Genomic DNA, 12,619 nt, shown 5'->3' with positions numbered 1-12,619 from the left:
AATACACTACAGTATAACTGCATTTAATCTGCAGTTGATATATTATTTAACTTTTCATTTTTAGTTAGAAGGTATGTGCCAGGCTGACGCTGCATTTTCCTGTTTCCAAGCTCAGCCAGTTTGTATAACCATATTCTAGCACAGCGAAGGAAATCCAAGGAATGGATTGTAAATCAATAGCCTGAATTTCTGAATAAGAATCACAAAAATCTGCTGATGTATCACACTTGGGTCAGAAGCAGGTAAACTCCCTCTATGTCCGTACATTTCATTGTAATTCAGCTAGAATTTAATAACTTTATGATTGATGGGTTGAATCCGTAAACCTAAAATTTTAAATAAAAATCCAGAAAATATCTGGACAATTTTGGCTTGACTATTTAAAAATTTATTCTGTCGTAATGAAAGTTGAAATGCAGAATGGGCCATCCATCTCCGCCTCCTCCTAAATTCCCCAGCATCACAGGTGCCAGTCTTCAGCCAATTCACACAGCATTGACCTCATGGTGTTGTCAAGAGACTGGAAATGCAGACACCCAGGTAATATTCTAGTGATGTGGGTTTGAATCCTCTCTTGGCAAATGGTGAAATTTGAACTCAATATAATCTGGAATTAAGAGCATTATGATAACTATGAACTTTGCTATAAATTCTGTGTCTTACCATCTTATACTCCCCAACTATCTGATGAAGGAGCAGCATTATGAAAGTTAGTGCTTCTAAATAAATCTGTTGGACAATAGATTGTTGTGTGATTTTTAACTTTGTGCACCTCAATCCAACACCAGCATCTTCAAATCATAACATTGAAACCATTACCTTTTGTTAGAAAAACCTATTTGTTCAATAATACTCTTTAGGAAGTGAAACTGCTCTCCTTACCTAGTCTGGCCAACACGGAACTTCGATCCCACAGCAATGTTGACCCTTATCTATCCTTTGAGCAACTAGGGATGGATAATAAATACTGGCCCTGTCAGCAATAGCCATATCCCATGTTTCTTTGAATAAATTTTAAAAGTCGAAAGAATTAGACGTGGTAGTGGGTCCAGCAACACCATTTTATCTCTCTGATTTTGGTTCAAGCCCAGAACAGAAACAAAATTCTCCTCTTTCTGCTCTCTTTATACTGAAGAAAGGGCATCTCAAATGCAACACTTTCAGGACCAAGACTCTGCTAGATTTTGGATATTACTGGATGATGGACAATAAAATCAGATAGCCTTTCCTCCATAAATTGCAATAAAAATATTTATAGTCATCAAATCATAGAGTCATATAGCATGGAAAATGACCCTTCTGTTCATTCCAACCAGGTTTCCTTAACTGAACTATTCCCATTTGCCTGCATTTGGCCCATATTCCTCTAAAGCTTTCATATCCATGTACCTGTCCAAATGTCTTTTAAATGTTGCAATTGTACTCACCTCTACCACTTCCTCTGGCAGCTTGTTCCATGTACACCCCATCTGCCGTATGAAAATGTTGCTCCTCAGGTTCCTTACACAGGACTTACGCAGTCAATGGTCAGGCCCTGGGGAGTGTAATAGAACAAAGAGATCTAGGGATACAGGTTTGTAACTCCTGGAGAATCCAGTCACAGATAGGTAGGGCAGTGAGAAAAGCTTTCTGCATGCTTGGTTTCATCAGTCAGCCCACCGAGTATAGCAGGTGGGATATCTTGTTGCAGCTGTACAAGACATTAGTGAGGCCACATTTGGAATACTGCATAGAGTTCTGGTTGCCCTACTATCGAAGGGATATTATTAAACTAGAAAGAGTGCAGAAAAGATTTACTAGGACACCATGTGGACTGGAAGGTTTCAGTTGTATGGAGAGGTTGGATAGTGTACGAGACTGAGGGGTAACCTTATAGAGATATATAAAATCACAAGAGGCATACATAAGGTAGATAGAGGCCAGCTTTTCACCATGTGACTCAGCCTTGTGGGGCTGCTTTACACTGTCTGCATCAACTCCACTCATTTTCGACAAGTTGATGCCTAATATGTGTTTATGCGTGTGAGTGCAAAAGAGTTTGTGTGTGTTTGTATAATCCTTTGTCTGAGTGTCACACTTTGAATTTAGACTAGCTGAGGAGAAGGCAAGAACTATCTTCATGAATAGGTTTTTTTAGGACATTGTTTATTGCATATTAATACCACGTTAATACACTGGGGAAGGCCAAGTGGTTTTATTGTTGGATTGTTAATCAAGAGACCCAGGTAGTGTCCTGAGACACAGGTTCAAATCTTGCCATGGCAGTTAGTAAAATTTGAATTCAATAAAAATCTGGAATTAGGAGTTTAATGATGACCATGAATCCATTGCAGATTGTTGTGAAAAAACCCATCTGGTTCACTAATATCCTTTAGAGAAGGAAAGTGCCATCCTTACCTGGTCTGGCCCACGTATGACTTCAGACCCACAGCAATGTGGTTGACACTTAACTGCCCTCTGGGCAATTAGGGATGGGCAATAAATCCTGGCCTGGTCAACAATGTCCACATTCAATAAATGATTAAAAGAAATGATACATTGTAAGTTGCCAGAAGTTCTCGTGCAGCCAAGGAAAGGATGGAACTAAAGATTTGTTTATAACACACAAACAGGAAGATAGAATGCATATATACAATGTCTGTACTTGCTGAGATTGCAATAACATATTTCATCCTTACTGACATGTACTGATGGTTAATTGTTGGTTATTTAGGGAAAGAAAAACTAGGAGAGACTAATGATTTGATAACAGTTTTTGTGTATACTGCAATTGCACAATAATAAACTGTGATACTTATGAAGTGCACATCAATTAGGTGTCAGGTAAATTGTAATTGGAAGATATAATTGTCTCTGTTTTATTGTATAACCCATGATGAGTGAATAGGTCCTTTCACATCAGCAGCTATTATAACTACATTACTGCTGTGAATTTCTGAAAATGTGTCATTGGGAGATAAATTTATAAATTTTAAAATCTGTTGTTTCCTTGATGAAAGGTTTTGATGAATAAAATAATTGAGGAATTATTTTACGAGCAGTGATGTTGTAACCAGGAAATACAGTTGAATTGATTGGAAGCATAAAGAGGCAGACATTGAGAGAAATTATATTTGTGCTCAGTATCTTGTAATGAACCAGAATACACAACCTGAAATACAAAAGGAGGCAGATTCACAGGGAAATGAGGGATGAAGAAGGGAGGGTGATGAATCAGATAGCTCCCTAAAACAGCTAAACCAGGTACAACATAATTTTACTAACTGCCAGGTACAATACTTACTGTCCTGTATCATTTTGTCGGGACTAATTTGGACCATGTAGCTCCCATTTTTAGGCATTAAGTGGCCAATTAAAATATGGAAATGGGGTGCAAGGTGCAAGCACACACTTTTGAGATTAAGTGCACAAAAGTTGCATTTTTGTAAAAGTGTTTGTCTACCTAATAGCCACCAGCAGCATCCATAGCAATAGGATGTTCATGTGAATGGAATCACAACTCTGATATAAAGCCCTGCTCTGTCTTAACCTCATGTGCATGACCACAACACCAAGCAGGATGAGCAAGTCATAGGAACATTGGGAACATATAAACAGGGGTAGGCCGTTCAGCCCCTCGAACCTGCTCTGCCTTTCAATGAGATCATGGCTGATCTGTGGCCTAACTCCATATTCCTGACTTAGGCCCATATCCCTTGTTACCCTTGCTTAATAAAAATGTGTCTATTTCAGATTAAATTTAACAATTAAATTAACATTGACTGCTTCTTGAAGAAGAGATCTCCAAACCTCCACTGCTCTTTGTGTGTCAAAGTGCTTTCTAACATTTCTCCTGAACAGTCTGACCCTCATTCTTAGATTACATCCCCAGTTCTGGAATCTTCAACCTGCAGAAATAGTTTATCATTATCTACCCTGTTTTCCCTGTTAGTATCTTGAAGAGCTCTATTTTCTTGAATTAAGAAGGTTAAGGGTGTTCTAGTTAAGGTCTAATTTGTCTAATCTTGCCTCCTAACATAACCCCAGGTATCACTCTTGTAACCCTGCATCCGAGTCCCTCCAGAGCTGATACATCCATCCGCAGCTGTGATGCTCACATCCTCCCACATATTTGCTCCCGTCAGTGGAGCTATTCAAAGGGATCATGAACAATTAATTTTGTCTGCTCCTGACACAATTGTTTTCTTCCTCTTGATTCTTGCCAGTTTAGCTGTGACTCCACAGATTACAAAGGCAGTGCAACAAAGGACTCCAATGCTGCCTTTAACTAGAATTGCCCCAGACAGTATGGAGTCCCCTGCTAAAGCGTAGCTGCTGCAAGGAGTTTGGGAGACACCTACAGCAAGCAGAGATGATGATGCAGCCTGCTGTTACACCAATTAACCATGGTGCTGCAGAACAGCAACTCACTACAGATTAATCAGGCATCAATAACATACCCATTTCAACTGGTTACAGTAATAATACAGTAACAGGGCTTTGAGTACAAGAGTAGACAAATTATGCCACAGCTTTATAGAACTTTAGTTAGGCTACACTTGGAATATTGCATATAGTTCTGGTTACCACACTACCAGAAGGATGCGAGGAGAAAGTGAGGACTGCAGATGCTGGAGATCAGAGCTGAAAATGTGTTGCTGGAAAAGCGCAGCAGGTCAGGCAGCATCCAAGGAACAGGAGAATCAACGTTTAAGCCCTTCTTCAGGAATGAGGAAAGTGTGCCCAGGAGGCTAAGATAAAAGGTAGGGAGGAGGGACTTGGGGGAGGGGCGTTGGAAATGCGATAGGTGCGAAATGTGACACTACCAGAAGGATGCGGATGTTTTGGAAAGGGTACAGAAAAGGTTTCCCAGGATGTTGTCTTGCATGGGGGATTTTAACTATGAAGAAAGGTTGGATAGACGGCGTTTGTTTTCACTAGAAGGCAGGAGATTCTGGGGCCACCTGATAGAAGTTAATAAGATTGTGAATGGCGTGGATAGAGTGGAAAGTGTGAAGGTTTTTTTCCCAGGATGGAGGAGTCAATTAATAAGTGACACATGTCCAAGGTGCGAGGGATGAGGGGAAAGTTTAAAAGAGATGTGCAAGGCACAGTTTTCACACAAAGGGTGGTGAGTGCCTGAAGCGTGCTGCCAGAGGAGGTGGCAGAAGTAGACACAATAACAGCATTCAAGATGCACCTGGACAGATACAGCTTCAATAACACTGAAGAATCTTGACACCATCCAGGATAAAGTAGCTTGCTTGATTGAATCCACATGCACTTCATTCAACATTCACTGAGGCACTGTGGTAGTAGTATGTACCATCTACAAATGCACTGCAGTAAGTTGCCAAGGTTACTTTGACTACACCTTCAAAACTGTCACCACAACCACATTGAGGTAAGCATATTGCTGCCAGGAAGTTCCCCTTCAAGTCATACATTAAATTCAAAACATCATCATTCCTTCACTATTGTTGGGTCAAAGTCCTGAACTCCCCTTGTAATAACACTGTGGATACACCTACACTCCCAAGGATTGCAGTAATTCTGTAAAATAGCTTGTTCAGCAGTGAATAAAGAATGGGTGATAAATGTTGATCTAAACAGCATGATTAGGCTTATCTCATGATTTTTTTTTTGAAAGTCACCAATCTATGAAAAATAATGTATTTCTATTCAGCCACCACATCTAAGAAGGTTAATTCTTTAATAACCAATTTAAACTACCAATCAAACAGTGAATCAAAACTCTGTTCTGAAATTATTTCAACACTTGAAACCCAGCCAAGCATTCATAATGTTATAATAGTATCCTTTGGACAAAGTAGAAAAATAACACATTGAAACTCTATTAACAGATGGCTATATCTTTATTTTCTAACACAATTCAGTTGACATGTCAATCAAACCAGTTCAACAGAGATTTTGTTTTCAAGTTGCCCTATTATATCTACCCTTTCTTTCAGTTTTAAACAGAATAGGAATTTACACAATTCAGATTGTAACAGTTATCCAGACTTGATCCAATCTTCCTGAGTGTTTATGGCCACATTTATGTGAACTACATTGCAGATTTAGGCCACTGAGCAGCCAATATGGGGTTTGTTTGAACTCAGTGTGCAATACCATTTGCCTGCTGAGCTTGGGTTTCCCTCCTTTCTGAGTCATGCCTCTCTTCCCCATTGGACCTATTTGAAATGGTGAAGGGAATTCTACAGCCAGGTCCTGCAATCCATTCTTAAAGTTCAATATAAGAGCCCTAGAGATCTACAGCACAAAAAGGCCCTTCAGCCCATCAAGCTGACATCAATCAAAAAGAACCATCTTACTATTCTAATTGGAGTTTCAGCTTTTGATCCATCGTCTTGTATGCTTTCACATTTGTGGAACCTTGCCATGTCTGTGAGAAATCCACCCTTGGCTACCATCTTGTTCCATGAAGTCTATATATTTTTAACATAAAACATAAGAACCAGGAGCAGGATTAGGCCGTCCGGCCCATCGAGCCTGCTCCACCATTCAATGAGAACATGGTTGATCTTTTCATGGACTCAGTTCCACTTACCAACCTGCTCACCATAACACATCATTCCTTTATTGTTCAATAATCTCTCTTTGCCTTAAAACATTCACAGAGGAAGTCTCAACTGCTTCACTGGGCAGGGAATTCCAGAGATTCACAACCCTTTGGGTGAAGAAGTTCCTCCACAACTCATTCCTAAATCTAGTCCCCCTTATTTTGAGGCTATGCCCCCTTGTTCTAGTTTCACCCACCAGTGGAAACAATCTCCCTACTTCTTTCTTATCTATTCCCTTCAAAATTTTGTCTGCTTCTATAAGATATGTAGATTTAAGTTTTTTTTGTGTTATTCTATTCAAAGTTCCTGTTGCCAGCAAAAGTTATACCCTACTGTTTCATGACATAAGAGTGTAATTATTTGATTAGATTAAATTACATTACAGTGTAGAAACAGGCCCTTCGGCCCAACAAGTCCACACCGACCCGCCGAAGCGAAACCCACCCATACCCCTACATTTACCCCTTACCTAACACTACGGGCAATTTAGTATGGCCAATTCACCTGACCCTGCACATCTTTTTGGACTGTGGGAGGAAACCGGAGCACCCGGAGGAAACCCACGCAGACACGGGGAGAACGTGCAAACTCCACACAGTCAGTCGCCTGAGGCGGGAATTGAACCCGGGTCTCAGGCGCTGTGAGGCAGCAGTGCTAACCACTGTGCCACCGTGCCGCCCACAAATGTGATGTTACATCACAAACAAACAAAGTCATAAGACAAGCAAAATGAACATTTAGCTTTATTTCATGTGGGATAAAATTGAAAAGTAGTGAAGTTATGTTGAATCATTGTGCCACCTTGGTAAGATCATATTTAGAGTGCAGCATGCAACATTCATCACCTTATTATAAACAAGATGAAGAAATGCAAGTCCCCCTAGGGTAGGGGAATTCAAAACTGGAGAACGTAGGTCTAAAGTGAGAGGGAAAGGGGTTAAAAGGAAACTAAGGGACAACTTTTCATGCAGAGGGTGGTGCATCTATGAAATAAGCTGACAGAGGAGGTGGTGGACGCTAGTACAATTCCAACATTTAAAAGGCATCAGTATAGGTACGTGAATAGGAAGTGTTGAGAGGGATATGAGCCAAATGATGGTAAACAGGACTAGAATAATTTAGGATATCTGGTCGGCATGGACGAGTTGGACCCAAGGGTCTGATTCTGTGCTGTACATCTCTATGACTCTATGGTGCAAAGAAGATGTACAAATATGATACCAGCAAAGTGTGTATTAATATATCAGCACAGGATTTACAGGCTCAGTGTCTTTCTGTTGGAGAAATAATAGTCAGCAAAGAATCCAGTGGGAAATTTAAAATAAAACCTCTACCCAGTGGGTAGTGAGATTGTGGAATGAGGACAAAAATGAATAAATGGCGACATTAATATAGACTTAGAGAAGGAAAGATGGAAGGGTCTCTCTGAAACAGCAGCATGGATCTCTTGGGCTGAATGGCCTGTTCTGTTCTGTATTTTCTCAGTAATTCTAAAGAAACTATTTTTGCAATGGGGGGCTGCTCAAAGGTTTATAAATCAGAAAGTAACTGTTACTGTTGGAATCTTCCTCCTTAAACTTTTATCAAAGCACAAATCCCTCTTGGGAGCTTAGGACTGATAAATTGAACTGACAGGATTCTTCTGAAAAATGAGGAAAAAAGAATTATATTTGTAAAATCAGCAAATGTAAGGTTCAGAATCTAACATCCAAATTACAACATGGACACCACACACTGACTCCTTGAAAAAGCATTCAATATTTAATAAGCTACTTTGATACCTTTTGAAACAAGGAATGTTTGATTAGTTGTGGTCAAGTCCTTTTTACCCTAATATATATCTTCATCAAACTTTTATTGAGTATCTACAGCAATGCACTCACAGTTATGTAATACTTCCCAGTGACAACAAACCAAGAAAATGGAGTGCTCAAGACTCACTGAAACAAATCCTGAAATGATCACTGAAATAATCACTGAAATAAATCCTGTAGAAGAAATGTAAGTGCTTGAAGCTTTTATTGTAGTAAAAATGCACATCGCTTAAACTTTTATCAGAAAGTTACTTAAAGGGCAACAGTCAAGTTAGCAGATTGGTAGGATTGACCCCTTTTCAGAAACATATCCTTAACCTGTGCTCAGACCCACATAGGATGAACATCTGTTATTTAACTCTAGAATCCTGCAGGAGTCCACCTTGAATGCATCTGTATCCAGTCCCGATATCTGACTTCATCTGACAAAAAGGCATTGCTCCAAAAGCTTGTGATTTCAAATAAACCTGTTGGATGATAACTTAGTGTCATCTGACATCGACCTTGTCTGTCCGGTTTCACACCGGCACCTTAATGTCTGAACACCTTGAGAGCGGAATTTCCATTGTCTAGCTGTATTATTTTATCATGGCTCTGACATCTCCCATCTCCAAGGTACTGTGTAAGTTCATGTTTCAGTGACAAATGGATGGAATGATTTCTGTCTGATTTTACTATTTTCACAAACTGTCAATAGTCAGGAGAGCTCAGAGATACTCCCACATTTTTGCAGTATCTTCACAAAAAGCAGAAAATAAAAACTTTCCACAACTTCTGGGATGAAGCTATGACTGCAAAGTGGAAGCAACCACAGAGGCATTTCCTATTACTAAAATATTCCTTGTGTAAGCTTAATACAACCCTCGGCAAAAGGAATAATGAGATTACCTCCCTATATCTAAACCCGCAAAACCTCCCTGGGACATCGCAATGGAGTAACTTCCTTTGAAGTTGTACTATGTAAAGAATTGTGTCTCAGAGTGAGGAGGATAATCAAGTGGGCAAAATCCCTGAGTTCATCTTACACACAACATTCATTCGTTAACTGAAGCATCTTTTTTAAAAAATGTGCAGGAGCTGTAACCCTGTCTTGTTTCTCAGACTTTGTGATCTCAAGGAGCAGTCCACCTGACACTCTTTCTGTGAAGGAAGAAAGATAATGTTATATTGTGAAAATGAAATAGTGAAATTATACAATTCAATGTGAGGAATCTCCAGAAACATCCCTAATTTTTACATTGAAAGTGAAATGCATTTATAGTTTCCATTTCTTACACTTGCAATTGTAAAATATGACATTTGGATTTTAAACAATTCCAGCAGAATTGAGCATATAGTCAGCATGACATTGTCAGAGGGATGTCATGCCTAACAATTTTGACTCAATTTTTCAAGAGGTGATCAAGTGTGCAGATGAGGGTAAAGCAGTTGATGTCATTTATATGGATTTCAGCAAAGCCTTTGACAAGGTCCCACATGGGAGACTGGTAAAGAAGGTAAAAATACCAGGGTAAATGACAAGACATATCCAAAATTGGCTTAGTGACAGGAGACAGAGTGTGGTGGGAGAAAGTCCAGTGTTTGTGATTGGAGGTTGGTGTTCAGTTGTGTACAATAGAGATCAGCACTGGGTCCCATAATGTTCCTGATATATTAATGATATGGAAGAAGAAAGTATGGGGTGGATAAGTGGGTTTGTGGATGACACAAAGATTGGAAAGGTGGTTAACAGTGTCACAGGTTACAAGAGGATAGATAGATTGGTCAATTGGGCAAATCAGTGGCAGATCAGATTTAACCCTGATAAATGTGAGGTGATGCACTTTGGAAGAAGTAATACGATAAGGCCATGTTTGATGAATGTCAGGACACTAGGAAACTCAGAGGAATCGAGGGATCCTGGAGCGCTTGTCCACAGGTTAGTAGAGTGTTTAAGAAAGCAAATGGCACACCTGCCTTAATTAGTTCAGGCCTAGATTATAAAAGCAGGGAGGTTATGTGGGAGCTGTACAAAACTTTACTGAGGCCACAGCTGGAGTGCTGTGAGTGATTCTGGTTAACTCACTGTAGGAAGTATGTGATGCACTGGAGGGGGTGAAGAGGAGATTTCCCAGGATGTTGCGATGAAGGGAGGCTGGATAAGCTCGGGTTGTTTTCTTTGGAGCAACAAAGGTTGAGAGGGTGTCCCTATAGAGTGTATCAGATTGTGAGGGGCTTGGACAGGATACAATGCAGCAGTTCCCTTTAATTGATGGGTCAGTAATGAGGGGGCATCATTTTAAAGTCATAGGGAATTTGAGGAAAACTTTATTCATTCAGAAGGTGGGATCAAGAATGCATTACTTGGGAGGAATGCTGAGGCTGAAAACCTCGTAACCTTTAAAAAAAATGTGGATGTACACTAGAAATATCATTACATTAAAAGCTATGGGCCATGTGATGGAAAGTGGGACCTAGTATCGACTTAGAGTAAGTTTTTGTTGGTGAAGACTCAATCGTCCAAAGGCTCTTCAGTACAGGATAGATCTATGATTATTTACTCTAAAACATCTTTAATTGGTCACTTGAAATACCCATCACTTTGTTAAAAAAGCACCTCAGCCCCTTAGGGCAGAGTTTAGTAAAGTGACACTGTATCCTTCCTAGCTTTCAGGATCTGGGAATTCTTATTTTCAAGTCTTCATTTTCACATTTGACAATTTGTCCCACCAGACTTTGCCTCAGTTCTGATCAATTTAATTAATATTCAATGTCTTCTACCTCAACGTATGGTGACAGATTTGCTTGTGTCTTCACTTTTGAAGGTCATGGGTTCAAGACTGACTCGGATCTGAACTGATGCTGACACTAATCTGCAAAGATTATACTGTACTTTGAGAAGTGTTGCCTTATTCGATGAATTGTCTATGATCTCAGAAAATTGTGGAAGATTCCAAGACACTCTTCGTGGCCAGCCTTTATCCTTCAGGCAAAACCAACCATTTCAACTCCTCCAACTCCTCCAACATGTCCATCCTAGGCTCCTCCACCATTAAAATAAGGCCATGTGCAAACTGGAAGAAAAACACCTCATCTTCCCCCTCAGGAGCTTACAGCCTAATGGCCTCAACATAGCTTCTAAATCTCCCTACCCCCCACCTTATCCCAGGTCCAGCCCTTTCTCTCTCCCCTCTGAACCCTTGACCTAACCCTACCTGTTCGTCCTCCTTTCCACCTATCTGCTCCACCCCGTCCAATCTTGATCACCTCCCACCTGCATCCATCTATTGCCATCCCACCTACCTTTCCCCCAGCTCCACCCCTCCCTCTATTTATTTCTCAGCCTCATTCCCCCTCCCCAGTCTTGATGAAGAGCCCTGCCATACATGTCAACTCGCCTGCTCCTTCGGTGCTGCCCGAAATGCTGTGCTTTTTCCAATGCCACACTTTGTCGACTCTGACTTTCTAGCATCTGCAGTCGTTACTATCTCCAAACTGCTCAAAGCAAAACAGCAAAAGCAGAAACAAGGACAAAACTTGCAGGAGGAATTCAGCAGATCTGACAGCATCTGTGGAGTGAGATACAGAGTTAACGTTTAGGGTTCAGTGACCTTCCTTCAGAATTCCAGATGTCAATTCATCTCAGTGCTGCTTGTGAAAATGTGCGACATTGAAATTAGACAGCTCAGACACCTACAAAGTACCATCATTCATTCCAGTTATATCATTGACCATGAAACCATGTTGAGGAACTTCAATCTCAAACGTTGCTACATAACTTTCCTTCCTAGACCTCTCCATTTCTATCTCAGGCGACCGACTCAACACAGACATTTATAAAAAACCGACCGACTCCCACAGCTACCTAGATTACACCTCCTCCCACCCTGCCCCCTGTAAAAATGCTATCCCATATTCCCAATTCCTCTGCCTCCGCCGCATCTGCTCCCAGGAGGACCAATTCCAATACCGAACAACTCAAATGGCCTCCTTCTTCAAAGACCGCAATTTCCCCTCTGACGTGGTCGACAATGCTCTCCACCGCATCTCCTCCACTTCCTGCACCTGCGCCCTTGAACCCCGCCCCTCCAATCGCCACCAGGACAGAACCCCACTGGTCCTCACCTATCACCCCACCAAACTCCAGATACATCATATCATCCTCCATCATTTCCGCCACCTCCAGACAGACCCCACCACCAAGGATATATTTCCCTCTCCACCCCTATCAGCATTCAGGAGAGACCACTCCCTCCACAACTT

Source organism: Chiloscyllium plagiosum, unplaced genomic scaffold (assembly GCF_037043375.1).
Source record: "Chiloscyllium plagiosum isolate Xiang-an unplaced genomic scaffold, Cpla_swu_hap1 HiC_scaffold_34, whole genome shotgun sequence".
Taxonomy (NCBI): domain Eukaryota; kingdom Metazoa; phylum Chordata; class Chondrichthyes; order Orectolobiformes; family Hemiscylliidae; genus Chiloscyllium; species Chiloscyllium plagiosum.
The sequence above is the reverse complement of the archived record's forward strand: the minus strand, read 5'-3'. Positions refer to the sequence as shown.